Raw genomic sequence first — 27642 nt, 5'->3', positions numbered from 1 at the left:
GTCTTGTTTCTAGCTTTCTGCTGTTATGAACTTTTCTTCAAGGAATAACCTTGTACCTATGTCTTTTCATTTTTTGTATTATTTGTTTAGGATAGATTCTTAAAAGAGAGATTATTGGTTCTAAGAGGAAATACACCATGTAATTTTACTAGACAGCATCAAATTCCATCCACAGGGCTTGTACCATTTTATATTACCTTTAGTGATGCATGGGAATGCTTATTTCCTCACAGACTATCTAATTAGTGAGAAGAGGTAGGTTTTTTTTTTTCCTATGTGTATGTCTTATCATGAGTTAGGTTGAGCAATTTTAGATGTGTAGGGACTTTTTTTGGTGAAATACTTGTTTATATATATTGCTCCTTTTTTCTTTCCTGGTGTTGTGTGTGTGTGTGGCTATTTATGCCTTCATTTTTTCATGACCTCTCTATTTTTTAATAGTTTATTTTCAAATTGGTTTCCATATAACACCCAGTGCTTCTCCCCACAAGTGCCCTCCTCCATGACCATCACCTCCTCCCTTCCTCCCCCTCCCCCTTCAGTCCATAGTTTGTTTTCAGTATTCGATTATCAAAAATCTCCCAACGAATAAAAGCCCAGGGCTGGATGGATTCCCAGGGGAATTCTACCAGACGTTTAAAGCAGAGTTAACACTGATCCTTCTCAAGCTATTCTATATATTTTGAATATAAACATTGTGATGTGAATTGTAAATATTTTTCCCAATTTTATTTTGATGAGGTCCTTAAGCAGCCCCTCTGGGTGATGAAGGTGACAGAGGAGATGAACTCTTGCCCTTTGTGTTGAGAGACCTGGGTATTGGGCCACATGTGTTGGCTGATCCTTGAAGTGATAAATTAGGCCGAGGCAGAAGCACAGATCAGACAGGTAATCTAGAGGGAAGGAAAACAGTATGTACAGAGCTACTTTAAGCAAATGCACTTTATATTTAATCTCCTTTAATCTTAACATGTATTCAAGATATACATTATTCAAAATCAGGGTACAGACTTGAAGGGAATTTAAATAAATTAGGGAAATAATTTATTTTCTTAGGATGAACAGCTAACTGTGGAATCATTTTAAGATTTTTCACTTTTTGTCTTGAATCCCCCTGAACTCTGTATGACTTAAACCTTAGGGGCTGCCTTACATGGTCTCTGAGGGTTCTCTGTGTGTTACCCACTTAATTTTTAGAATTGTGAGCTATGTAATTTTTAAGTCACAGTATTATTGAAATGTAAAACATTCTAAATGGAGGATATATTAAGAAGTGTGTGAAGACAAGGGAGAAAACATTTGCAAACTACAACTCATCTACTGGATTAGTATTCATAGTTTGTGAAACACACTTGGTAATAAAAACTGGCACATAATTTAAAAAGAAGCTTCATGTAAAATTCTAAATTAACAATACACATGTCATAATATGTCCAAACCACAAGCATTAATAAGATGCAAGTATAAATGCTTAGATTCATATTGAGTGGAAAAATACAATATGCAAAAGATGAGAAACAGGCCTCATAGTAGTCCACAGAGATCATGGGTCCTAATCCCTATATTGGAAAAGACTGTGTGTGTGCAGATATCTATTTTCATGTACCCTTCACCTACACATCTGGAGATGAGGACCCATCCTGTGACTACAGACTCCTTCATGTCGCAGGGTAGGAATCTAGCTGGTGAGAGATGCAGGACAATTTCAGTCTACAAATGTACTTTCATATACTATTTGAAATATTGTACTCAGGAAAAAAGTATTTTGATGAAAATTTGAAAGCAAAATATACTTATAAACAGATTCAGAAAAGTAATGTGCACATGTATTCATTAGTTAGAAAAGCATTCATTTCATTCAATTACTTGGAAAACTGGAGTAAGAAAATATAGAAAGTGTGTCTACCTGTACCTGTGTGTGTTTATAGGTGTGTCCTAGCTGTATCACCCCAGATACTTGCATTCACAAGTGCAGCTTTATCTTCAGTTGAAACCAAGTTTGGATTTCTAATCTCAGGTTTAGATAACCTCCAAAAGGATGGTGATACAGCTGGATGGCTGATAGTCGGTTAAAAAATTTCATTAAACTCTGACTGAAACCATTAGACCAAGATAGAAACTTCCATCCCTTTCTTCCCCTTGCTGAGCCTTAGGTTTGAGACTCTTGGAGCTGACATCCTGGGTCTGGTTGTCTGGCGGCATCCATCTCCATTTTTCTTTTTCTTTCTTAAGGAAAGGAATGCATTTAGCAAACGGGAAGAAATATCAGATGGTTCATTTACTAGACACCAATTCTGTTTGGAAAATTCATATGAATATTAAAGCAATTCCATCGACAGTTGACCCCAAATCTACTTCAAGTTCACTGATGTATTTCTTCCCTTCTCAGTGTACCGTTGACATGTTCACTCTGCAGAGGGCCCCTCCCAGAGAACAGAGTGTTCACTTTCCATTATCCCATCCTTTTACAGGCTGCTCAGTCCTTCCCCCACCCCCTACCTGTCATCGCCTGTCCTTAACACAGCACACAGCTGCCCATACCGGGCTCCAACAGCACAGCCTCTTAGTCACCTTCATGCCCCAAGCTACCGCCTCACCCGGTGCCCACTGCCAAGGCGTGCTACTGCGCGTTTGCAGGCTCTGAAGTATGTTTTTAGACTCTTTTACACCTATCAGTTTTCTCAGACAGAATTAGAATTATTCTGAACCTAGGTTCAAAGGGTATATTTTAAATGAGGGTATTGTGCGTTGTTTGCTCCTAGCTGACCTTTCTTTGTAGTTTAATGCTGATGGTGCGCTTATGCCATCGTGTGACAAAACTATGAACTGCAGCTTGAACTTCTCTGAGCAGGAAGATGGGAGGGAGGGGCTGTGGTCCAAATGGACCAGACAGAGCCTTCTGGGAGTCTGGGTGAAAAGGGGACGTTTTCAAAGTACAGTGGTACTGAGAACCTTTGGATAGAAAATGTAGCTTCTTGTATTAAAAAGAAAGCTCTCTGTGAGTGGAGGTAAAAGATCCTTTTTATTTTTATTTTATTGGCCCGGAATTGACAGAAAGATTAATGTAACAATAGAAAATAGTAACATAGGCTCAATTACATTAAAAAACTAGAATATGAATAAAACAGCATTTGACATCAGTGGAGATACAATGAATGATTAAGAAGAGAAGTAGTACTAAGATAGATAACCATAAGGTTAAAAAAGTAAATAGGGGTCCATTTCTCTTTCTTAATAGTAGGATAGATTCCAAATGGTTCTGAAAAGGGTCTTTGCAGATGTGATTAAGTTGATGAGTTTAGATATAGATACAATAATACATATAGCTATTCATGCTGGCACTATTTGAATAGCAAAAGAATGGGAACAACCTAAATACTCATTAGTTGTGTAATGGATAAATAAACTATCACACGATCACACAAAAGTATACACTAAATACGGTATAAAGGAGAATGGTGAAAATCTACACATAGGGCTGTGGAGAGATCTCCAGAATGTTAAGTGAAAAAGTCAGCATGCATGAAGATGTAAATAGTTAGGTATTTTTTTATCTAGGAAAGAAGGAAATGCAAATATAAAAATATTTTACTTGTATTAAAAGTAAAAGAAAAGGTCTTTATTTGGGGGACTAGAAGAGGTAGATAGACTTCTCCCTGTTGCTCCTGCTAGGTGCTGAAATCTCTGGACATTATATGTGCAACAAATATAAGACTGTGAAAGGTGGAGAGGAAAAAGACAGACTAGCTTGGGACTTTGGGACCCAAGTAATGACACACAGTGAATTCCCTTGGTTGTATTTTGCCTCATATATACCAGACTGGGTGCTGGAGGAGTAGGGGACCAAAAAACACCAACAGGAAAAGACAAGAAGAGCCCCAAGAAAATCTTTTCTGTGGACAAAGAACCATTGAAGGGGAAACCCAGCAAGAAAGACAGTTTTTAGATCACGAATGCTCTAACACAACAGTATGAAGCAGAGCTCCACCTCCAGCATGCCAACAAAGGCAGAGTGGAAAGTTTGGATTCTACACTCACTTGATTGTAATCAGGCACCCATCGTCACCCTCTGGGGGATTATGAAAGAAGACTGCATGTGGAACAATGACTTTCATCCCAACTTGAGAGAAATGAGAACCCCCCTCATGGTATCAGTGGAGACCATGCAGGGCTTCCATCCCTATTCATGATGCTGAGGCACCTTGCCTTTTTCTCCGTGCTGATGTCAGGAAGCTGAATGGCACAATGGAAGTACCATGGCCATCTGGTAATGAGGATGCTTCTTCCCTTACACAGTGTCAGGGGAGACCACATGGAGGACAGTAAGGAAGTGTCTTCCTCACCTGGCTCAAATGAGTGCATAGATCTGAACGAAAGCATGTTATGGAATAGCTCCTGTGTAGTTCACAAACTAGCTAGAAGTAGAGAAGCTGCTTTGATCTCATCATGGGAGAAGAGATTTAGCAGGAAGAATTTTATTCATCAACAGCTACACCCTGTGTAGTAGCCCTTGAGGCCCATCTTAGCAATGCTTTTTTTTCCCCCCTGAAAAGCAATGAGTTGTTAACTTTAGGAAGGAACTTATTTGGCTTTTACCATACATTTGCAATAAATATGCCTAAGTTGTTCTCACCGTATAAATAATAATCAGCCATTCCCAAGTCTCTCTTATGGGTATGGAAATGTGCAGTTAGATCTTCCTAGCAATTTTGACATTGTAAAATAGATTCTTCTCTGGTGCCCATGGTTCCCCCCCCCATTATATAATGTGTATATACATGGTTTTTAAAGAGCTAGAAAATTTCCAAGTGTTAAAGATATCAGTGACTAGAACTTAATATTAAAAAAATAATTGTTACCCTCGAGTTTGCCCTCTTATAATGTGCTGAGCCACATTCCTTAAAATAACAAGTTATTCTTAAATATTATGATTAGTTTCCTAGAATAGAATTTTTTAAATTTCTATACTTTAGAAAGTAATGGACATCGCCTTTCTCTAAATATTTGGATATATTTTATTGGAAACAATTATTTCTATTTTGGTTGAATGTAGCATGGATCAATTTGATAAGACATAGGATGGATCTGTTAATGCTACCAGAACACAATTATGGCAATCTTTCACCTGATTTATTTAATTTCATTTGATAATTATGAATATATAAATATATGTAAAATACTTTATTGAGATATCATTGACATACAGTATGCTGCATATTTAAAGTATATGCTTTAATAACTTTGGATATATGTATGCACCTGTGAATCAAATACTACAGTCAAGATAATGAACATATCCATCATTTTTAAAACCTTCTTTGTGCCCCTTGGTAATGCTCCCACCTACCTCTCTCCAGCCTCTTTCTCTCCACATGACCCTATCCCATTCCCAGGCAACTACTGATATTCTACCAGTATGGATTAGTTTCCTTTTCTTATAATTCTATGTGAATGGAATATACAATGGGTATTTTTGTGTCTTGTTTCCTGCAACCTAAGTATTTCTACATTTATCCACTTGTTGTATGTAAGAATAGTTCCTTCTTTTATGATTGACTAATATTCCATATGAATATACTACAATTTGTTCTACCCATTTACCTGGTCATGGATATTTGGGTTCTTTCCAATTTAGGACTCTTATAAATATGAAGCTGCTATGAATATTTGTGTATGAATCTTTGCTCAGTCATATGTTTTCTTTCTCTAGGGTAAATACTTAGGAGTGCAATGGCTGGGTCATATAATAGTTGTAAGACTGACATTTTAAGAAACTGCTGAACTGTTTTCCAAAATGTTGGCACCATTTTTCATTGCCACTAGCAGTCTTTTGGGAGTTCTGTACTCCACAACCCTGCCAGGTCTTGTTATGGTCAATATTTTTTAATGTTGGCTATTCTCAGAGGGTTATAATGATATCTTGTAGTTTTAATTTACATAGCCCTAATGATTTTGAATATTTGAAAAAAGGTGTTTAGCTCCTTTTCATGTGAGGATTTGATATTTATATATATATTTTTTAATGGAGTGTCTATTCAAATTTTTTGCCCATTTATTTATTGGAATATCTGTTTTCTTCTTATTGACCTTTGAGATTTTCTGTATTCTGGATACAAGTCTTTTATCAGAGTTCTGATTTGCAAATATTTTCTCCGAGTTGGTGGCTTGTCTTTTAATTTTCTCAACAATGTCTTTGGAATAATAGGACTTTATAACTCTGAGGAAGTCCAGTTTATTGATTTGTTCACTTATCAATTGTAGTATTGATTTCACATCTATAAAATCTTCACCTAACCCAAGGTCAAAAGGATTTTCTCCTGTGTTTTTTAAAATAGTTTATTGTCCAGTTGGTTTCCATATAACACCCAGTGCTCTTCCCCACAAGTGCCCTCCTCCATCACCACCTCCCTCCTCCTCCCCCTCCCCCTTCAGCACTCGGTTCGTTTTCAGTATTCAGTAGTTTCTCATGGTTTGTGTCACTCTTTCTTCCCACCTCTCTTTCCCCCTTCCCCTCCCCATGGTCCTCTGTTAGGTTTCTCCTGTTAGATCTATGAGTGCAAACATGGCATCTATCCTTCTTCGCCTGACTTATTTCGCTTAGCATGACACCCTCAAGGTCCATCCACTTTCCTACAAATGGCCAGATTTCATTCTTTCTCATTGCCATGCAACACTCCATTGTACATATATGCCACATCTTCTTGATCCATTCATCAAGTGATGGACATTTAGGCTCTTTACATGATTTGGCTATTGTTGACAGTGCTGCTATGAACATTGGGGTACATGTGCCCTTATGCATCAACACTCCTGTATCCCTTGGGTAGATTCTTAGCAGTGCTATTGCTGGGTTATAGGGGAGTACTATTGTTAATTTTTTGAGGGATCTCCACACTGTTCTCCAGAGTGAATGCACAGGTTACATTCCCACCAACAGTGCAGGAGGGTGCCCATTTCTCCACATCCTTGTCAGTATCTATAGGCTCCTGATTAACTCATTTTATCCATTCTGACCGGCATGAGGTGGTATCACAGTGTGGTTTTTATTTGTATTTCCCTGATGAGTGACGCTGAACATCGTTTCATGTGTATGTTGGCCATCTGGATGTCCACTTTGGAGAAGTGTCTGTTCATGTCCTCTGCCCATCTCTTCACTGGATTATTTGTTTTATTTGGGGGGGGGGGTGGAGTTTGGTGCATTCCTTATAGATTTAGGATACTAGCCCTTTATCCAACATGTTATTTGCAACTATCTCTTCCCATTTTCATGGTTGCCTTTTAGTTTTCTTGATTGTTTTCCTTTGCAGTGCAGAAGCTTTTTATCTTGATGAGATTCCATTATTTCATTTTTGCTCTTGATTCCCTTGCCTTTGGAGACTTATCAAGTAAGAAATTGCTGCAGTTGAAGTCAAGGAGGCTATTTCCTGCTTTCTTCTCTAGGGTTTTGATGGTTTTCTGTCTCACAGTCAGGTCCTTCAGCCATTTTGAGTTTATTTTTGTGTATGGTGTAAGAGATTGGTCTAGTTTCATTCTTCTGCATGTTGCTGTCCTGTTCTCCCAGCACCACCTGGTAAAGAGGCTGTCTTTTTTCCATCGGATACTCTTTCCTGCCTTGTCAAAAATTAATTGGCCGTACATTTATGGGCCCAGTTCTGGGTTCTCTATTCTATTCCATTGGTCTATGTGTCTGTTTTTGTGCCAATACCGTACTGTCTTGATGATGAAAACTTTGTAGTAGAGGCTAAAGTCTGGGATTGTGATGTCTCCAGTTTTGGTTTTCTTTGGCTATTCGGGTTTTTTTGTGCTTCCATACAAGTTTTAGGATAGTTTGTTCTAGCTTTGAGAGGAATGCTGGTGCAATTTTGATTGAGATTGCATTGAATGTGTAGATTGCTTTGGGTAGTAATGACATTTTCACAATGTTTATTCTTCTGATCCATGAGCATGGAATGTTTTTCCTTTTCTTTGTTTCTTCTTCAATTTCTTTCTTAAGTTTTCTGTAGTTTTCAGGGTACAGATCTCTTACTACCTGGTATCTTTAAAAGAGAATGATAGGACACAAAAAAGCAGACCTAGGCATAACCGTGTGAGAGTGGCCATGTGCAAACCCAGGACATATGCTGCAGAAGAAAGCAATCTCGCCAAAACTTTGAGATTTTTTAAAAGTAGTTTATTGTCAAATAAGTTTCCATACAACACTCAGTGCTCTTCCCCACAAGTGCCCTCCTCCATCACCACCACCTCTGGCCAATACTTTGAACTTGGACTTCCAGCTTCCAGAACTGTGAGATAATAAATTTATCTTGTTTAAATCAAACTGTAGCATTTTGTTTTAAAAGTCCTAGGAAACTAATACCAAATGGAAATGTACATACACAGTACTTCAAGAAAATTAATGAGTGGTAGAGTTTATTATTATATCTAGTTTGACTATAGCTTTTTCTTTCACCTTAAATTAGTGTGAAAGATTTTTCAAAATAGGAATTTAATTGTTTATGCCAGGTTTTATTCATAGATGACTTGCTATCTATTGAAAAGGGGAAAAGGAAGAAACAAGAAAAACAAATCCAGAATTACATCCCAACCTGTCATTCTGGCTCCTTGCCATATGTATTCTCTTCCAGAACTTCTAACAAGGACATACCTTTTCCTCACTCTACTTACATCCTGTAAAGAATCAACAGATACTACGTTTAGCCACTTTATTATTAGCTGTGATCAGTCTTAGAGTTCTCAGTCTCCAGTTAGCCTGAAAGAGTGTCTGTGTGTCTCCTGAACATGAAACATCTTCCCTTTGTCCAAGCATAATTTTTGTCTTTCATTCACAGTGTTATTCATCTAGACCTGTTCAACAAGAATATTATCTGGGCCACCCTGGTGAGAAAGGACAGTGACTTCAGGGGATTGTTTTCTTGTGTCCAAATCAATACCCAAATCCCCAGTTTGGTTTAGGGAGGTGTCCTATTTTAGACTTAAGTTGATTTGTATTATAAGTACTGGGCATGTGTTTATTTTTCTTACCATTTACTATTTTATTTCTATAAGAATAATACTTCAAAGGTGTCTTAACCATGTGTATTGGTTGCCCTGGGCCTAAAGAGCCTATAATTAAACTTCCCCATGAATACTCCTTTTGAAACATCTCCCCTCTGGAAGCTGTGGGCTGATGAAACACCGGGTGATCTCATGCAGCCTCCACCTTTCCCTACCCTCTGAGTTCCTTGCTTGGCTAACTTAGAGGTTAAACTCATGAATCTGCTTTCAGTTCTTTATCTAGAGAGAACAGAGAGAAGCACTTTGTGAAAGTACTTTCCCCTTATAACCTTCACTACATTCTTCACTTTGGAGAGGTCGCAGGACTGAGGAATGGTAGATTTATTTGACTGACATGCTTGCTCTTCCTTAGGTATCTGTGGTATCAGTAAAGGCACACATTGGGATTGTCAAGTGGTTGATTCAATAATTAATGGCACGAGCTTCTTTATTACCAAATACTCTTGCTTTAGATGTAGCTTATATGCATATGATGCTTACTCTGTTTTTTGGGACTGACTGAAAATATTGGTTTTTTTATTATTTTTTTTCAATTCTAAACCCAAGTGCTTTTGTTTTCAATAAAAATGGAAAATACAAGGAATGAAACAATAATTAGAAATCCTTAAAATTCTATTATTCAAAGATAAGCACTATTTTCATTTGAATGTACTTTTTTTCCCAGAAAGTTTACTATGTCGGTGCACTTTGGTGGTTGAGTGTCTGACTATTGATTTCAGCTCTGACCATGATCCCAGGATTGTGGGATGGAGGCCCATGTTGGGCTCCGTGCTGAGAGTGAGGCCTGCTTAAGATTCGCTCTCTCGCTCCCTCTGCCCCTCTCCCCCGCTCTCTCTCTGAGATAGAAAAAATAAATATTACTATGCATATGCAACCAAATTTAAGAAGAGGTGAGATGGTGACACCCTTGAGCTGCACATCCCAGACATGGCATCAGAGGGAAACGAGCGCCCACTGATGGCCAGCTCTGGATCCTGCACCAGGGCCAGGAAAATGGAACCAAAATATGCCACTGCTGCTTATAAAATACACGTGTACTGTTAACCACAGCAAAGCAGCAAATACAACAAGGAAAGTAACAAACTAAAGAAACTGTCTTAGTTTTCATGGGCTGCTGTAATAAAGTATACAAACTAGTGGCTTAAAACAACAAAAACAATCTGTCACAGTTCTGGATGCTCCAAGTCTGAAATCAAGGTGTTAGTAGGGGATTGCACAGTGAGATACTAGACAAAATCTTTCCTTCTTTTCTCTTCCTAGTCTCTAGCGGTGACCATCAATTCTTGATGTTCCTTGCTGGCAGCAGCATCACTCCCGTTTCTGCCTGTGTCATCACGTGTTCTCCTGACCTGTCCCAACCTCGGTGGTATTTTCACCTTCTTGAAAAGCCATCACTCATAAAGGATTAGGGCCGACCTTAATAATTTCATCTTAATTTGATTGCCTCTACAAAGACCATATTTCCAAATAGGACTCCATTCATAGGTATCTGGTATTAGAACCTCAATGTAATTTGGAGGGGACAATAAAACCAAATAACGGATACAATTATTTTTTCTCGCCTAACTAGAAACAAAATATTCATTTAAAATGAATTTTTAAACAATAACAGGAAGACCATTCCTACTTCTCTGATTTGTCCCACTATCCGCAAAGACACAAGAAAGGCAATGTAACAAATTCTGTATGATTTTTATTAGTGAATTGGTCAACATGACATTTTCAGTTGTTGTCACCAGCAAGGTCCCTTTTCTACTGTTGAATCCTTTTCATGCCATTCTACAGGAAGGAATTAAACTACTCACATTAGATGCATCCTGGGTGAGTTAGGCATCCACTATCTTTGGATTTCAGAGCATTTACTCTGATTCTGGGCCACGGTAATGCTTCTGGTCAATCATGAATGATGCAAAAGCACATAACTAGAGCCACTATGGCCATGCCCATAGACATCAAGATAGCTTTCAAGACAGTGTGGGAAGCTTTGAAGTTGACAGATCAAGATTGTCAACTTGGACAACATTGGACAGTAGATGAAGAGGAGCTCACAGACAAAGATCTCCATTTCTCTAGTATGTTCAGAAAAGAATTACACAGGCGTTTATTTTTTAAGACCAAAGAGGCATTAGCTGGCCAGAATCTCATATTCATACTTAACGTTATGACTTTTATGTGAGATAGAGCCATTCACAATAAAAAAAAGGAGGGTGCATGAGCTGATGAGTGTGCAACAAGGATCATTCTTGTCTGAGCTGGAATCATTTTTACAATTGAAACTAGAGGGAATGTGAGGAATGTGTGCTGGGTGACTTACCTGGAAATAGATATTTTTGACACATTTCAAATTTAGCTTTTAGTGACATAAGTAATGAAAATCAATGAAAGGAGGAAAACAAGCGAGTGATAATATGCAAAACTTAGCTAAACTTCAGTCTGCGGAAAAAGCATTGCCAATTATAACGAATTATTATGTTCAGTCAACTTGACTTCTAATCACAATAAAAGACACTTTCTTGGGATCCAAACATCCTGTATATTATCTTTTATATTTTTTAGTGTTTTTATAACTTTCTTCACACAAATAATACATCTTCATTACAAAAAATGTAGGAACTATGGGGGGACAAAGCGAAGCCCCCTTTGTTGTTCATTTTGAGACTACCGAATGACATTCAGAGCAAATTTGCCAAAAATGTATTCAAATAAGCTCTTTTTAGTGTCAATACTCAGATCAAGAAGACTCTTAGCAGACCTTCTATGACTCTTAATACTATCCAACAAAAATATGTCATGTGAGATCCTGCTGGATTCTCAGGTGCCTTTGTGATCATCAAAGACCAGTGAAATGCTGTGCAGTCTTGATCTGGGTTTCAGAATATATCAAATTAATTGGCAAATCTGTGTATATTGCTACTCAGTTTCAGAAAAGACTTCACTTCCGGAACAGAGAGTTTATATGTCTGTGTAAGAAGGTGGATAGGGCAATTGCTGGCAGACACAGAATTAAAGACTGCTTAGGACTAATTTCATCTGAAGTAACTGTCCCAGTCAACAGCCAGGATGTGATTTCTGGGCCAAAAACTGAATGTAATTTATCTGTTGAATACTGTAGTCAAGAATAAACAACTTTTGACACTACAAATTGAGCTATACTGGTTTTTGTTAATTTAAATTTGGGGACACCTGTAGCTTAGTTCGTTGAGCACCCAACTCTTGATTTTGGCTCAGGTCGTGATCCCAGGGTCGTGGATCAAGCCCTGCATCAGGCGCCTCACTGATCTTGGAGCCTGCTTAAGATTCTTTAAATGAAAAAAAAATTAAAATTGACTCTGTGTGCAATCAAAAGGAATGAAATCTTGCCATTCGCAACTACATGGATGGAACTAGGGGGTATTATGCTAAGTAAAATTAGTCAGAGAAAGATAAATATATGACTTCACTCATATGAGGACTTTAAGATACAAAACAGATGAACATAAGGGAAAGGAAGCAAAAATAATATAAAAACAGGGAGGGGGAAAAACATAAGAGACTCTTAAATATGAAGAACAAACAGAGGGCTACTGGAATGATTGTGGGAGGCAGGATGGGCTAATTGGGTAAGGGACATTAAGTAATCTACTCCTGATATCACTGTTGCACTATATGCTAACTAACTTGGATGTAAATTTTAAAAATAAATTAAATTAAAATAAAAAAATAATAAATGGACTCTGTGTGTGTGTGTGTGTGTGTGTGTGTGTGTGTGTGTGTGTGTGTGTCTGTGTGTGCAGTCCCCATCCACTATACTACATCCAATACATGCTTACAGTTGCAGTTATATCTCAGGACAAACTGACATGAGAATTCCAATCTCATTTTATATATCTCAGAAAATGGGGTTTTTTCATATCCCAGAAAGGTGATGGATACAGATGGATTGTTTCAGTTAAGTAAAAAATCCAGAAAACTGGCTGATCACATAAAGCAAGCCCCCAACCTCCATCTTCTTTTCCCCTTGAGGAACTCCCTGGTCTGACTTTCAAAGCTGCCATCCTGTATCTCACCACCAGGTGGCATGTCATTCACCTCCGCTTTGGTTGTTACTTTTTAATGGAAAGGAGTACATTTTACAAAGAGTAAAAAAATATCATGTAACAGCCTGTTCGCTACTTTACTAATTCTGCTTAGATGATTATTAGTATTACAGCAGATCCATTTACTGTTGACTGCAAACTACATAGTGCTTGATTCCTCTTCCCTCATCATTGTCAGGTGATATACAATGTGGACTGTGCAGAGGATCCCTACCGGATCTAACCTTTCATTACTCCTGGCCTGTAAAGGCTTCCCAGACCTTGTCCTACTCCCTGTCACTCCCTAACCATGACGAAGGACACAGCTGTCCAGATCCCATTCTGTCTCATCCCCTCTCAGGCATCTATGTCCTGTAGATGCAAGGTTGGTGCATCTACTCCCTGGTGCAATCACCATCTTTGGCATACCTGACACCAACTACCAGTGTGCACCATTGCCACCAGCTCCTTCTTGATCTTCAGGTCCCAGTGTATATATTTTCACAATCCTCTTTTACACCTATGGATTTTTACAGAAAGAATTGTCATTCTGTATAGGTTGAAAGCCTGGGTTTGGGGCAGATTCTTGGTTTTGTTTGTTTTGTTTTGTTTTTGTCCCACTTGCAGACAAGTCTTAGGAGAGAAGTTCAAGAATGGTGGTACTTTGGTGCCATCTTCTGATCAAAGCCTGAACTGTTGCTTAAACATCACAGGAAGACAAATGGGATGGAAGGACAAGGACCAAAATGCACCCGACAGACTTTTCTGGAAGTTGGGATGGAAAGAAGGGGATTTCATAGGTACAGCATTATCAATGACTTCTCTCCGGACATTTCATTAAAATGGAATTATACAATATGTGATCTTTTGCATATTTGGTTTCTTTTTCTGAACAACGTTTCTAGACAAAGTTCATATTGCATCACATATCAGTTCTTCATCCCTTTTTATCACCAAATAATATACCATATTTTATTTATCCATTCACAAATTGGGGCACAATTGGGTTTTTCCCCAGTTTTCCCATTACAAATAATGATGCTACACACATTTATGGCCATGTTTTAATGTTGCATTTTGTCCCAGGTGTGTACCTAGGAGTGGAATTTCTGGGTCATATGGAAACTCTTTGTTGAACCATTTGAGGTACTGCCAGACTGTTTTCATGACAGTGCTGAGAAGTGCAGGCATAGTCTGTTTTTTTCTCCTGATTAGACTGTTGTTACGAGATTTGAGAAAGAAAACCACAGGGATAAAGTGCTCTTCTCATCACATCATGTTTATGACGAAATGATATACATGTAATATCACTGGGTCACTAGACACGTTGACCTTGGCTGCAGCATTAAAATAGTGTTTGTCTAGTTTCTCCAGTACACAGTAACTATTTTCCATTCACCTACTCTATTCTTTAAAACTGTGTCACTAAGTCTGCCCCGACCTCAGGTGTGAGATTCAGAATTAAGGTTCATCTCCTGTGATTAGCGCAGGGTGATGTATGGAAGTGTTGAGTTACTATATTGTGTACCTGAAACAAATATAACACTGTATGGTAACTAAATGGAATTAAGATTAAAAGAAAAAAATTCATCTCTTGGAGGTAAGTATCTATAGATGGTGTTTGAAATTATTTAAAAACAATTTATACCTCTTAATCCATTATTTATTAATTCAAATATTTATATCATTATGGATTAAGGTATCCTTATTCGGTAGGCTTTTTACTAATGGACACGTCTCAAAAGCAAGCTAACTTCATTATTTCTACATTACAGAAAAATAAGTTTGAGTGAACACACAAAGTGCAAAAGAGTTCCCTAATTCCACCATATATGCCACCACCATTGTATTGTCTAAAACTGGTGTATTAGACAATGTTTTTAGATGTTATGTTTAACCATAGTATAGTTTGGAAAAACATTATAATTTCATCAAATGTATCAATACTTGGTGTGCTTGAGAAACAAATAAATACAGGTCAGACATAGGTTAATGAAGTGACTATACAAATTATTGCTAACATACATAAAACATACTTGCAAAATTATTTTCAATGAAACAATAGTATATGTTATAGCAAATTGTGTTTCATTTGAAAACTCATTGTCAAAAGCACAGTTTTGCAGTTATCTGACTCATATTCCATGGAAAGGTCTCATTTCCAATTATCATTACATTGAGGATTAGTTTCAACTTGTGAATTCTGGGAGTACACCAGCACCAACTTCTGTACCTTAGTGTTTTATCTATTTCTCCTAATAGGTCTATCATTTGTTAGCTCAAGTAATTTTATGTTCTTTTGACAGGCATATACATACCAGAGATTGTTACGTCTTGGGGAATTGATCCTTTATCATTATGGAATGCTTATTTTTCACCATGATAACTTTCCTTACTCTGAAGTCTGCCTGATTTGAAATTAATATTCCTATTGCTGCTTTCTTTTGATTACTGTTATCATAGTATATACTTCTCAATAACTTTACTTTTACTATATATGTATGCTTACATTAAAGTGGGTTTCTTATAGGCAACATATAATGAAGTCGTGGTTTCTGAAGTATTCTGATATCTCTGGTTTTTTTTTTCTTTTAAAGAGTATATTTAGACCATTGATATTAAAGTAATTGATATTATGGTATTCATTTATACCCATGTTTGTTACTATTTTCTCTTTATTGCCCTTGTTCTCTATTCCTGTTTTTCTTCCACTCTTTTTTTTTGTAATTGTGATTTTCAATCAACATTTGTATGTTTCCATTTTGTCTTTTCTGTTAGCATATAATTATACATTTTTTTTCTCTTTAGGTGGCTGCCATGGAGTTTGCAATATACATTTACTAATCCATGTCCAGTTTCTCTTTTTTTTAATTTCTTTTTTAACATTCATTTATTTTTGAGAGAGAGATAGAATTGAGCAGGGGAGGAGCAGAGAGATGGAGACCAGAATCCAAAGCAGACTAAGCGAAATAAGTCAGGCGGAGAAGGACAGATCCCATATGTTTGCACATATAGATCTAGCAGGAGAACAGAAGAAACTAATGGAGGAATGTGGGGAGGGGAAAGGGGAAAGAGAGCTGGGGAGAGAGAAGGACACAAAACCTGAGAGACTATTGAATACTGAAAATGAACCGAAGGTTGAAGGGGGAGGGGGAGAGGAAAAAGAGGTGGTGGTAAGGGAGGAGGGCACTTGGGAAGAGCACTGGGTGTTATATGGAAACCAATTTGGCAATAAACTACTACTAAAAAAAAAAAAAAGAATCCAAAGTAGGCTCCAGGTTCTGAGCTGTTAGCACAGAGCATGATGTGAGGCTCAAACCCATAAACCATAAGATCATGACCTGAGCCAAAGTTGGACACTTAACCAAGTAAGCCACCCAAGCCACCACATTTTCTTTTTTTAGTTTTTTTTTTAAATTTATTTTTGAGAGACAGAGAGAGACAGCGCGAGCAGGGGAGGGTCAGAAAGAGAGGGAGACACAGAATCTGAAGCAGGCTCCAGGCTCTGAGCTAGCTGTCAGCACAGAGCCCGACGCAGGGCTCAAACCCACAAACAGTGAGATTATGACCTGAGCCAAAGCTGGCCGCTCAACCGACTGAGACATCCAGGCGCCCCACACCCCCATTTTCAAATAATACTATATTGCTTCACAGATGGAACAAGTACTTTAATGAAAATTATCCAAATTCCTTCCTCCCTTCACTGCTATCATTGCAGTTATTCATCTCATTTTACTTATACATAAATTACAGCATATATATTCATATAAGAACATACTTAATCAAACACATTGTTGATGTTCTAATTTTGAACTAGCTGTTTTCTGTTAAATCAATTAAAAATAAGAAAAAGATTCCATACAAATTTTAGGATTGCTTGTCTTAGCGCTGTGAAAAATGCTGTAGGTATTTTGATAGGGATTGCATTAAATATTAGATCGCTTTGGGTAGTGTAGACATTTTAACAATATTTACTCTTCCAATCCATGAGGTTGGAATGTCTTGCCAATTCTTTCTGTCATCTTCAATATCTTTCATCAGTGTTTTATAGTTTTCAGAGTACAGGTCTTTCACTTTGGTTAGGTTTATTCCTAGGTATCTTATTATTTTTGCTGCATTTGTAAGTAGGGTTGATTCCTTAATTTCTCCTTCTACTGCTTTATTATTGGTGTATAGAAATGCAACAGACTTCTGCACATTAATTTTGCATCCTACAACTTTACTGAATTCATTTATCATTTTTATCAATTTATTGGGATTTTTTAGGTTTCCTTTTTTAAGTTTATTTTATTTACTTTAAGAAAAAGAGAGAAAGAACATGAGCAGGTAAGAAGAGAGAGGGAGAGAGGGAATCCCAAGCAGTCTCTGTGCTCTCAGTGCAAAATCTGACACAGGGCTGGAACTCATGAACCGTGTGATTATGACCTGTGCCGAAATCAAGAGTCTGAAGTTTAACCGACTGAGTCACCCAGGCGCCCCTTTGAGTTTTCTATGTGGAGTATCATGTCATCTGCAAATAGTGAAAGTATTATTTATTCCTCACTGATTTTGTTGTCTTTTATTTTATTTTATTTTTGCTGTCTGATTGCTGTGAGTAGAACTTCCAGTACTATATTAAACATCAGTGTTGAGAGTGGACATCCCATTGTGTTCCTCTACATAGAGGAAAAGCTCTCAGTTTTTCCCACATTGATGATGATATCACCTGTGGATTTTTTCATGAATGGCTTTTATTATGTTGAGCTATGTTCCCTCTAAACCTACTTTGTTGAAGTTTTTTGTTTGTTTCATGAATGGATGCTGTATTTTGTCAAGTGCCTTTTCTGTGCCTATTGAAATGATAATATGGGTCTTATACTTTCTTTTATTGGTGTGATGTATCACATTGATTGATTTGCAAATATTGAGCCATCTTGGCAACCCAGAAACAAATTCCACTTGATCAAGATGAATGATTATTTTTAATGCACTGTTGGATTCGGCTTGTTCATATTTTGTTGAGGATTTTGTATCTGTGTTCATGAGAGACATTGGCCTGTGGTTCCTTTATCTTGTGGACTCTTTATCTGGTTTTGGTATCAAGATAATGCTGGACTCATAGAATGAATTACATTTTTTGGAATAGTTTGAGAAGAATAAGTATTAATTCACATATTAGTGAAATTAAATGGTATTTGTGTTTCTCTGATTGACTTATTTTGCTAAGCATAATACATTCTAGCTCCATCCATGCGGTTGCAAATGGCAAGAGTTCATTGTTTTTGATGCCTGAGTAATATTCCATTGTATATATATACCACGTCTACTTTATCTATTCATCATACAATGGACATTTGGGCTCTCTCCATAGTTTGGCTATTGTTGATAATGCTGCTGTAAGCATTGGGGTGCCTGTATCCCTTCAAATATGTGTTTTTTGTGTGCTTTGGGTAAATTCCTAATAGTTCAATTGTTGTATATCATAGGGTAGTTCTATTTTTAGTTATTTTGAGGAAACTCCATACTGCTCTCCAGAGTGGTTGCATCAGTTGCATTCCCACCAGCAGTGCAAGAGGGTTTCCCTTTCTCTGCATTCTCACCAACACATGTTGTTTCCTGCATTGTTAATTGTGGCCAATCTGACAGGTATGAGGTGGTATCTCATCATGGGTTTGATTTGCATTTTTCTGATGATGTGTGATGTTGAGCATCTTGACATGTGTCTATTAGCCATTTGGATGTCTTCTTTGGAAAAGTGTCTGTTATGTATTCTGGCAATTTCTTAACTAGATTTTGTATTTTGGGTGTTGAGTTTGATGACTTCTTTATAGATTTTGGATACTAACCTTTTATTTGATATGTCATTTGCAAATATCTTCTCTCATTCTGTTCATTCTCTTTTAGTTTTGTTGATTGTTTCCTTCACTACGTAAAAGTTTTTTTTTTTTTATCTTGATGAGGTCCCAATAGTTATCTTGATGAAGTCACATACTTCATGTTTGCTTTTGTGTCCCTTGCCTCCTGGGACGTGTCTAGTAAGAAGTTGCTATAGCCAAGGTCAAAGAGTTTTCTGTCTTTGTTCTCCTCTAAGTTTTGATGGTTACCTGTTTCACATTTATTGAATGGATGCAAAAAGAAAGCCTGAGTAGCGATACTAGTATTGGACAAACTAGACTTTAAAACAAAGAAAAAGAAGGACACTAGATTATAACAAAAAAGAAAACTCAAGAATTAGATACAAAAATTGTAAATATTTTTGCATTCAACACAAAGCACCAATATACTTAAAACTGTTAATAACAAACATAAAGGAACTAATATAATAGAATCATCGTATGGGACATTACCACCCCGCTTTCACCAATGAACACATTATCTATACAGAAAATCCACAAGGAAACAATGGCTTTGGATGACACACTGGAAGAGATGGGTTTTCCATCCATATAAAGAATATTCCATCCTAAAAGAGCACAATACACATTCTTTTCAAGTGTGCACAGAACATCCTCGCTCCAGAATAAATCACATATTAGCCTGAAAACTAGCTTCAACAAATGCAATAACTTCAATAGCATACCATGAATTTCTCTGACCACAATGCTATGAACCTAGAAGTTAATCACAATAAAAAATATGAAAAGATCACAAATAGGGAGGTTAGATAATATGCTAATAAACTGAATTGGTCAACCAATAAATAAAATAAGACCTAATGAGATAAGTGGAAACAAACAAAATGAATACACAACAGTCCAAATATTTTGGATGCAGCAAAAAGCTATTCTAAGAGGGAACTTAAAGCAATACAAGACTATATCAAGAAGTAAGGAAAATCTCAAATAAAAAACCTAAACTTACACATGAGGGAGCTAGAAAAAGAACAAGAAACAAAGCTTAAAACTGGCGGAAGGAAGATAATTAAAAAGATTAATGCAGAAATAAATGGTACAGAAACTAAAAGGCAATAGAACAGATCAATTAAATCATGAGTTGGTTCTTCACAAAGTCAATATTTTTGATAAATCTATGGTCAGACTTATCAAGAAAAAAGGGAAAAGAACCTATGAATAAAATCACAAATAAGATAGAAATAACAAACACCACCAAAGATATAGTTATAAGACAATATTATAAAGGAACTAAATTCCGACAAATTGACAACCTAGAAGAAATGGGTAAATTCCTAGAAATATACAAATTACTAAAATTGAGACAGGAAGAAATAGAAAAGTTGAACAGACCAATTTTCAGCAAATACATTGAATCAGAAAAAAAATTCCCAACAAACAAAGGTCTAGGGCCAGATGGCTTCCCAAGGGAATTCTACTAAACATTAAAAAAGAGTTGGAAATCGAGGGAGTGAGGCAAATCATGAGACTCTCGAATACTGAAAACAAACTGAAGGCTGAAGAGTAAGGGGGAAAGTGGAAGGGGGGTGATGGTCATGGAGGGGGGCATGAGCACTGGGTGTTATATGGAATCCAACTTGGCAATAAACTATTAAAATGACACAAAGAAATGGAAAAACATTCCACGCTCTTGAACTGGAAGAACAAATATTGTTAAAACATCTATACTATACAATGCAATTACACATTTAATGCAACCCTTATGAAAATACCAATAGCATTTTTCACAGAACTAGAACAAGCAATCCTAAAATTTGTATGAAACCACAAAAGACCCCAAATAGACAGACTTTTAAAAGGAAATGAAAATCTGGAAGCAACAAAATTTTGGACTTCAAGTTCTATTACAAAGCTGTTTACAGCAGTGGTACTAATATAGACACATAAATCAATGACATTCTCTTCAGCAAATTGTATTGGTAAAACTGGACAGCAACATGCAAAATGAAGGACCACTCTATGACGCCATACACAAAAATAATTCAAAATGGCTTAAAGACCTAAATGTGACACCTGAAACCATAAAAATCCTAGAAGAGAACACAGAGAGTACTTTTTTTGATATTGGCTGAAGCAACATTTTTCTAAATATGTCTCCTGAGGCAAGGGAAACAAAAACAAAAATAAACTACTGGGACTTCATCAAAATAAAGAGCTTCTGCACAGTGAAGGAAACAATCAATGGAGCTAAAAGGCATCCGACCAAATGGGAGAAGATATTTGCAAATGACATATGTAATAAGGGTTTGTATCCAAAATCTGTAAAGAACGTATCCAACTCAACACCCAAAACACACATAATCCAGTAAAAGAGCAGAAGACATGAATAGATATTTATCAAAGAAAGACATACAGATGGCCAATAAAGACATAAGAAGATGTTCATCCTCATTTACCCTCAAGTACATACAGATCAAACTACAGTGAAATATCACCTCATACATGTCAGAAAGGCTAAATTTAACAACACAAGAAACAACAGGTATTCGTGAGGATGTTCAGAATGGGGAGACCTCGTGCACTGTTCGTGGGAAATCAAACTGGTGCAGCCACTCTGGAAAATATTAGACACGTTCCTCAAAAGGTAAAAATAGAGTTACCCTAAAATTCAGCAATCATGCTATGGGGTATTTACCCAAAGAATACAGAAACACTAATTCAAAAAGATACATCCATTCCTATGTTTATAGCAACATCATTTACAATAGCCAAGACATGGTAGCAGCCCAAGTGTCCAAGTGTCCATCAATTGATGAATGGGTAAAGAAGATGTGGGATATGAATATTATTCAGTCATAAATAAGAAAGAAATCTTGACATTTGCAATGGCATGGATAGAGCTGGAGAGTATAATGCTAAGCCAAAGAAGTCAGAGAAAGATAAATACGATATGATTCCACTCATATGCAGTATTTAAGAAATAAAACAAGCAAAGGGAAGTACTTGTGAATGGGATCAGTTTCTTGATTTCTCTTTCTGTTATTTCATTATTGGTGTATAAAAATGCAACCAATTTCTGTACGTTGATTTTGTACCCTGCAACTTTGCTGAATTCATGGATCAGTTCTAGTAGACTTCTGGTGCAGTCTATTGGGTTTCCCATGTAGAGTATCATGCCATCTGTGAAAAGTGAAAATTTTACTTAGTCTTTCCCAATTCTGATGTCTTTTATTTCCTTTTGTTATCTGATGGCTGATGCTAGTACTTCAGCATTATGTTAAACAACAGTGGTGAGAGTGGGCATCCCTGTTTTGCTCCTAATCTCAAGGGGAAAGCTCTCAATTTTTCCCCACTGAGGATGATGTTAGCTGTGGGTTTTTCTTAAATGGCTTTTATGATGGTTAAGGAATTTTCTTCTATCCCAACTTTCTCGAGGATCTTTATTAAGAAATGATGCTGTATTTTGTCAAATTCTCTTTCTGCATCTATCGACAGGATCATATGGTGTTTTTTTTTTTTTTTTGTTAATGTGGTGTATCACTTTGATTGATTTGCAAATATTGAACCAGCTCCATAACCCAAGAATGAATCCCACTTGATCATGGTGGATAATTCTTTTTATATGCTCTTGAATTCAATTTGCTAGTATCTTGTTGAGGATTTTTGCATCCGTATTCATCAGAGATATTGGCCTGTATTTCTCTTTTTTGCTGGGTCTCTGTCTGGTTTGAGAACCAAAGTGACGTTGGCCCCGTAGAATGAGTGGGGAAGTTTTCCTTCCATTTTTATTTTTTAGAATAGCTTGAGAAAATTGGGTATTAACTCTACTTAAATAGTCTGGTAGAATTCCCCAGGGAAGTCATCTGGCCCAGGGCTCTTATTTGTTGGGAGATAGTTGATAACTATCTAACTTCTAACTATTGATAGAAGATTCAATTTCTTCACTAGTTATGGGTCTGTTCTGATTTTCTATCTCTTCCCATTTGAATTTTGGTAGTGTGTGTGTATTTAGGAATTTGTCCATTTCTTCTCGATTGTCCAGTTTGTTGGCATATAATTTTTCATACTATTCCATGATGATTGCTTGTATTTCTGAGGAATTGGTTGTATTCTACATATTCCTTTATTCTTTTACTTCCAATTTGAACTTCCCTAAACAAAATATAGGAAATTTTTTATGTTTTCACTACACATACTCACACTTACACATAAACGCAGTGGCGTGCTAATCCTCCAAGTTTCTAATTTAACATTGTATATGCACACATCTATTCATATGTATAGTATTCATGTATGTATTATATATAGTGCCCATATATATGTGTATACAGTATATATGTGCACACACATATATAGGAATACTTAATCTTTACTCTCAAGGAAGGATTGTGAGAAATCGAGGAAAAACGTTCCTCTAGATCCTAGCATGGACTTGTTGCATCACCAATAATGACAAAGTTTGCTGCCTTTCATGCCAAATGCTCTGAGCTTAACCAGGGGTTTGTTTAATTCATTCATTTATGCTTTTGTTTTAACTATTCTTTCTGTCTTATTACTATAATTTTAGGTTGTGATTCCTCATCACGTTTTTAATGGAATGTTTAGTTCATTTATTTTTATTTGTATGTTATATAGGTTTTTAAATTTGTTTTTCTCTAGTTTTATTTAGATATAATTGAGATATAACATTGTGTAAGTTAAAAACACAACATAAAGATGTGACATATGTATATATTGCAAAATGATTACTACCATAATTTTTAAAAATATTTTAATGTTTATTCATTTTTTAGAAAGAGAGTATGTGAGCAGGGGAGGGGCAGAGAAAGAGAGAGACACAGAATCTGAGGCAAGCTCCAGGCTCTGAGCTGTCAGCACAGAGCTTGACGTGGGGCTTGAACTCATGAACAGTGTGAGATCATGATCAGAGCTGAAGACCCTTACTGGATTGAGACACCCAGGTGCCCCTACCATAGTTATTTTTAATGTGTATTTATTTTTGAAAGAGAGCATGTGTTGTTGGGGGCAGAGAGCAAGGGGGATAGAAGATCCAAAATGGGCTCTGCACTGACAGCACTGAGCCCAATGGAGGGGGCTCAAACTCATGAAATCAGAGATCATTACCTAAGCTGAAGTCTGACATTCAGCCTACCGAGCCCCATGGCTCTCCTCTACAATAACTAATTAATATTGTTGGCTCACATTGTTGTTATTGTTGTTAATTAATATTATGCTGTTGTTTGTTAACATTATTTTATTTTGAGATAGAGAGAGTGGGCCAACAGAGTAGGGGTAGAGAGAGGGAGAGAGGGAATAGAGAGGGAGAGAGGGAATCCCAAGCCGGTTCCACCGTGTCAGCAAAGAGCCCGATGTGGGGCTCGATTTCAGAAACCATGAAATCATGACCTGAGCTGAAATCAAGAGTCAGACGCTCAATGAACTGAGCCACTCAGGCTCCTCACATAGTTATAATTTTTTTCTTGAGATAAGAACTTTTAAGATCTACTGTTAGCAACTTTCAAGTATCATACACCATGGTTAAGTGTAATCTCCATGCTATGCATTACATCCACAAAACTAATTTATCTTTTAACTGGAGGTTTATACATTTTTATCACCTATACCCGTTTTTTCTTTCTTTTTTTTTCTTTTATCATAGAAAAACATTTATTTTGTCAATAGTATCTTCTTCACTGCCAAGACATTTTAACAGGTTTTAAACACTTTAAAGACTGGCCTTAACAGAGGAACATTTCAGGAGATAAAATGCACTTTTATTTTTAAATAAAACAAGTGGGAAATTAACACTATATTCCTTAATAATAACTACGAAAAAAATTAAACAAGTTTAAATGTCTAATTTTATTAAAAGTATAAAACACTGAATTCTAACTTTTTAAACACTATTATTTTAGAATTAGTCATCGCTTCATGCAGCCAGCATGCTTGCAATATTTCCACATCCTAGTTTTCCAAGGTCTTGAGATCTTTATGTAAGTAGGTTGGTACCACTTCAGTATTAGTAATAACATCTGTACCATTTTCCCTGGGCTTTCCCCAATTTTTCCATTTCTCTTCTCAGTTTATGTGCCTTATATCTCTCAGCCATTGCTTCAAGTTCCTCTGGGACACTCTGCTGGGTTCTTTCCAAAATATTAATTAACTCGCCAGCAATCCTCCAGTCCTTTCTGGTTATCAGAGTAATAGATGTTCCAGTTTTTCCTGCTCTTCCCGTATGGCCTACTCTATGTATGTATTCTTCAATGTTCCGGGGGAAATCATAATTATAAACGTGTGTGATGTCATGGATATCAAGACCTCGAGATCCCAGATCTGTGGCAATCAGTATTCTTACTTTACCTGTTTTAAAAGTTTTCTAATGCTCTCTCTCGGTCTTTTTGCTCTGTTTCCGTGAAGAGACTCCACTGATATATTTTGCAGAGCCAGGTCACTTGTTAAGTGACAGCTTTTCCGCTAACAAACACGATGACTTTCTCTTTCTGAGACATGTTTTCTATAAAATCTTGGATATAAGATCGCTTCTCCTCTTCTGTGGTGACAATTATGTTCTGTTCCACAGTACTTACAGTCACCAGGTCCAAAGTGCCAACGTATACAATCATGGGCTCTTTCAAATAGGACTCTGCAAGTCGGCAAACAGCACATGGCCACGTTGCACTGGTCATAATCGTCTGCCTGTCTGGGCGCACGTCTAATAAAATCATCATTATCTGGGGCTCAAATCCCAAATCTAACATCTTGTCGGCTTCATCTAACACCAAATAACTTATGCCTCTTAGGTCGACAAAGTTATTCATTTGTAGATCATTCAGTCGTCCAGGCGTTGCTATAATGATATCTACTCCTTTTTTCAATGTTTGTATTTGATAATTTCTATCTCCTCCACCATAGATACAAATACTTTTAAGGCTTTTATATGAATACTTTAAACATTCCGCTTGTACTTGAATCGCTAATTCTCCAGTGGGTGTGAGGACTAACATCCCGGGTCTGATCCTTTGTTCTCTAATTATAGGTTGGGAATCCAAATGGATGAATCCGGGCATTAAGTAGGACAAGGTCTTCTCTGTTCCAGTTTGGGATACTCCTATAAGATCGAATCCCTGTAGCACTATTGGCCAGGCCTGTGACTGGATAGGTGTCGGCTTCCTGAAACCTGCCTTTCTAATGTTTTCCATGGCCTCAGGGTAATATTTAAAGGCATCTTCAAATGTACATGTAGGGTTTGGTATCTGATGCTTCTCATCATTTTTCAAGTCATCACACATTATATTATAATTTTCTTTCCTCCATATATCTACTTGCTCTTGTGTCATTGAACTTGTTTCTGACTCTACGTAAAAATTTTTCTTAATTGCAGGTAAATCAATTTTCTGTTTTGAATTATAACTTTCTTGTTCTTTAACAACATTATCTATTGCTGTTTTGGCCTTGGCCTTCATTTCCCTGGTGCCAAATATTCTGACCTGTGACTCTGTATAATCTTTTATTATCTGTATTTTTGTGTTTGTTGTACTTTGTATCTCCTTTATTTTTGACCCACCTCGACAGATCACAGCGCCGACCTACTCGTTCTTTAACCTGAAGCAGAGCGGCCGTTCCCGGGCACCTGGCACCACAGCCTGCGGATGCCCAGAATACTACAGCTGCTACCTCCGCCGCTCTTAGGCATCCCCTGACCTCTTCGATTTGGATCCTCTGTCGGCCTCCTTTCTGGAGCCCGGGACACCGCCGAGCTTAGTCTGGACGCAACGACCCACGAGGAGGCGTTGGCATTTGCATCTTGCCTTGACATAGCTTTTTGAAGACCGAATGCGTCCGACGTCGCTCCTGTTAGGGTCTGCACTACACCTCCGTGCTGTCTGAATACTCTCCCGTTTTTTCTTTCTTTATTGAGGTATAATTGACATATAATCTTATATTAGTTTCCAGTGTACACCATAATTATTCTATATTTGTATATTTGCAAAATGATCACCACAACAATCTAGCTAACATGTCACCATCATAGGTCCAAAATCTATTTTGCGATGAGAATTTTAAGATACACTATCTTAGAAACTTTCAAATATGCAAGAGTATTATTAATTGTAGTCACTATCCTAAACATTACAACCTTATTACTTATTTATTTTATAAGTGGACATCTGTACCTTTTGATCCTTGTCAGCCATTTTGTCCACCCCCCCATCCTTCATATAGATATTTAATTCTTCAAAATATACCCTGACAGTTGCTTTAGTCACACACTGGTATGCTGTCTTTTCATTATCATTATCTTCATCAAATTCAGGAATTTTAATCTCTTTTTCTATTTGGGCCCAAGATTAGATTAACAGGCATGTTTTCATGAATGTCTCATACTTTTCTGGAAAGTAAGTATCCTGTCTAATAGGGACCACAGTTCACTCTCTATAAGATCTACCATTGGGAATATGTTGTTTATGCCTTCTCTACAAATGACTAAATATTTCTTGAGGTAATCATTTTTGGAATATGGGAAGTGTGTTAAAATCATCTATTATTAGTTTGTTTCTTTTTCCCCCTTAGACCTACAGTAGATTTTATTCTATAAATAATTTTGCTGTGTAATTCGATATATATGTATTAATATCTCACATCTTCCTTGTGAATTTTAGCCTTTACCATTGGAAACTATGCTGTTTTCCCTTTTAAAATCC

General features: G+C 36.9%; 1 pseudogene; it reads right to left on the bottom strand.

Moving 5' to 3' along the window:
• Window positions 1-24959: 24959 nt before the first annotated feature.
• Window positions 24960-26756, bottom strand: LOC115284360 (annotated as a pseudogene).
• Between the last annotated feature and the right edge of the window lie 886 nt (window positions 26757-27642).

The sequence above is a fragment of the Suricata suricatta genome, chromosome X (assembly GCF_006229205.1).
Source record: "Suricata suricatta isolate VVHF042 chromosome X, meerkat_22Aug2017_6uvM2_HiC, whole genome shotgun sequence".
NCBI classification, from domain to species: domain Eukaryota; kingdom Metazoa; phylum Chordata; class Mammalia; order Carnivora; family Herpestidae; genus Suricata; species Suricata suricatta.
The sequence above is the reverse complement of the archived record's forward strand: the minus strand, read 5'-3'. Positions and strand labels throughout refer to the sequence as shown.